This window comes from Euprymna scolopes, chromosome 46 (genome assembly GCF_053919585.1).
Source record: "Euprymna scolopes isolate OS-2025 chromosome 46, ASM5391958v1, whole genome shotgun sequence".
Classification (NCBI taxonomy): Eukaryota; Metazoa; Mollusca; class Cephalopoda; order Sepiida; family Sepiolidae; genus Euprymna; species Euprymna scolopes.
Window position 1 is genome coordinate 155,018,905 of NC_136527.1, and position 3,220 is coordinate 155,022,124.

The 3,220-nt window shown below is 42.0% G+C and overlaps 1 non-coding gene across 1 annotated transcript; it reads right to left on the reverse strand.

Annotated features, from left to right (window-relative positions):
- Nucleotides 1-1,072: 1,072 nt before the first annotated feature.
- Nucleotides 1,073-1,233, reverse strand: LOC145271733 (U1 spliceosomal RNA). Its single transcript, XR_013866113.1, has one exon. It is a non-coding gene; the product is annotated as a U1 spliceosomal RNA (small nuclear RNA).
- Nucleotides 1,234-3,220: the final 1,987 nt, after the last annotated feature.

The following is a 3,220-nucleotide window of genomic DNA, read 5'->3' on the forward strand; positions in this document are numbered from 1 at the left end:
TAACTATTATTTCAGATCGGCACCAAAAATACGTAAGTACCCAAAATTTAATTTTTATTGCTCAATGTTTTTTTTTTCATTTTAAATTATAAATTAAAATGGGAACTTGTACAGTTTATTAAAGACATTAAAAATGAAAATATCGAGAGAAAAAAAGAGGTTATATTGTACGTATCCATTATGGAATGAAGTTCTCTGGAAAAAAAAACTTCACTTAATTTTGTCAAGTAGATTTTTTTTTTAAGCAAAAAAAAAAACAAACAATTTGTTATGATACCAATCTAAAGGTAGCCGTGTTTCGATTTTTAAGAAGAAAATCTATTATTTAAAATGTGAAGGATGTATCGGCACTTTAGACTGAGTTATCTCCCCGTGACGTGTTCTAAAAATCCAAACACGGCCATCTTCAGTGCACTGTCATATTAACATGCTTTTCCGCTGCAAAAAAAAAAAAAAACCTTCTGTGAATTTTTTTTTCAGATAACTTCAGTCCATAACGGATACGTACAATATAACCTTTTTTTTTTCGATATTTTCATTTTTTTTAATGTGTTGATTAAACTGTACAAGTACCAATAAAAGATATTTAATCATTTTCATAATTTTGGTAACGAAAAATACCTGTGCACATCACATTCAACTTTGTTTGGATGCCCAATTTTCGAGGTGATGGGTGGGATTCAATCAATAGACACACTAATTCTGCGGTAGTTTGTCAGAGATTTTCATTCATCAATCAATATCGAAAGAAGACACTTTCAGTAGTTGAAGGCGACAGCTCGGCGGATTTCTTACGCTTACGAGATTGATATGTTCAGAGCAAACGTTGGTAATGTATACATGCAGATTAGATTATATCAGAACGTTGCGATTGAAGTGGATGATAACCTGGTCGAGAGAATTGACCTTTTTGTGGCGTGTATAGAGACAGGCGATTGGGAAAACAGACACAAGGACGTCCTTACACACGTCTGTGAGAGCTGAAGACATACGGACGGGAGGTAACTGAGTATTAAAGTGGTTTTCTGCTCAGAAGGAGGAGCAGGGGGAATTTCTGATTTTGATTATATTATCGGGGTGAGCGCGTATGCAGACCCCATACTTAGAAATAGCACGTACAAGTCGTCAACATTTGACACAATCGCAAAGGTAAACCTAACCGCAGAGCAATAAGGGCCTCACTCTGGGGGGACGAGCTAAATGATCATTGTAACCCCTACGTCAGGTAAGGGTATTTATTTGCTCCCACACCGAGCAAATTCGGCATAAGGCCGATTTTTAAAATGAGGAGTGAAGGGGAAATGGAGACCAACTCCCCAGGAAGTAGGGGAGCTGGATAGTGACAATTGGTATGAAGGGTTGCCCTTACATTGACCAAGGTCTTATATGTGGGGTTGCCCCCACATATGGTCTGGTTTTTGCTTGACACCTGCTGCCCAGGCCCCAAAGGACCTGAGACAGAGAAGTATGAGGTATTTATTTGCTCCCGCACTGAGCAAATTAGACACAAGGCCGATTTTTAAAGTGAGGAGTGAAGGGGAAATGGAGACCAACTCCCCGGGGAGTAGAGGAGCTGGATAGTGGCAACTAGTATGAAGGGTTGCCCCTACATTGACCAAGGTCTTTGCTGGTCTTTGCTTGACACCTGCTGCCCCAGCCCCGAAGAACTGGAGGCAGGTAAGGGTATTTATTTGCTCCCCCCCACCGAGCAAATTAGGCACAATGCCGATTTTTTATGTGAGGAGTGAAGGGGAAATGGGGACAAACTCCCCAGGGAGTAGGGGAGCTGGATAGTGACAATTGGTATGAAGGGCCCGGGCCTAACTTACGTCAGTTATTTTTTATTTGCTCCCCCACCGAGCAAATTAGGTACAAGGCCGATTTTTAAAGTGAGGAGTAAAGGGGAAATGGAGACCATCTCCCCGGGGAGTAGAGGAGCTGGATAGTGATAATTGGTATGAAGGCTGCCCCTACATTGACCAAGGTCTTGCTGGTCTTTGCTTGACACCTACTTCCCAAACCCAGAAGGACTGGAGGCAGGTAAGGGTATTTATTTGCTCCCCCCACCGAGCAAATTAGGCACAAGGCCGATTTTTTTATGTGAGGAGTGAAGGGGAAATGGGGACAAACTCCCCAGGGAGTAGGGGAGCTGGATAGTGACAATTGGTATGAAGGGTTGCCCCTACATTGACCAAGGTCTTGCAAGTCTTTGCTTGACACTTGTTGCCCCAGCCCTGAAGGACTGGAGGCAGGTAAGGGTATTTATTTGCTCCACCCCCACCGAGCAAATTAGGCACAAGGCCGATTTTTAATGTGAGTAGTGAAGGGAAAATGGGGACTAACTCCCCGGGGAATAGGGGAGCTGGATAGTGACAATTGGTATGAAGGGTTGCCCCTACATTGACCAAGGTCTTGCTGGTCTTTGCTTGACACTTGTTGCCCAGGCCCCGAAGGGCGAGGGCCAGGGAAGTATGAAGGTATTTATTTGCTCCCCCACCCAGTAAATTAGGTACAAGGGGCCGATTTTTAATGTGAGGAGTGAAGGGGAATGGGGACAAACTCCCCGAGGAGTAGGGGAGCTGGATAGTGACAATTGGTATGAAGGGTTGCCCCTACATTGACCAAGGTCTTGCTGGTCTTTGCTTGACACTTGTTGCCCAGGCTCCGAAGGGCGAGGACCAGGGAGTATTTATTTGCTCCCCCACCGAGCAAATTAGGCACGTCCGATTTTTTAAGTGAAGAGTGAATGGGGAAATGGGGACCATCTCCCCGGGGAGTAGGGGAGCTGGATAGTGACAATATGTATGAAGGGTTGCCCCAATAATTACCAAGGTCTTTGCTGGACACTTGTTGCCCAGGGCCCCGAAGGGCGAGGGCCAGGAAAGTATTAAATTTTATGGCGGTCCCACTAGTTTTTTTACATAGTACTTCCATACTCACCACTGACAGTAATCAATAAATTACTAAATATGTTCCATATAATTCTCACCAATATTATATATACCTTATATAATATAAGGTATATCACAACATTTTATTCAACAACAACAAAATTCATAACAAAAAGTAATATCATTTAAACTTACAAACATTTTCACAAAATACCTTAATTCTTAAAGAAACTTTTATTTTACCGTAATATTCAATGTCAAAGTCACAAAACTAAAAAACACCAACATTTTTATTGAATCAAATAAAACAATGTTGTATTTGTTTAATT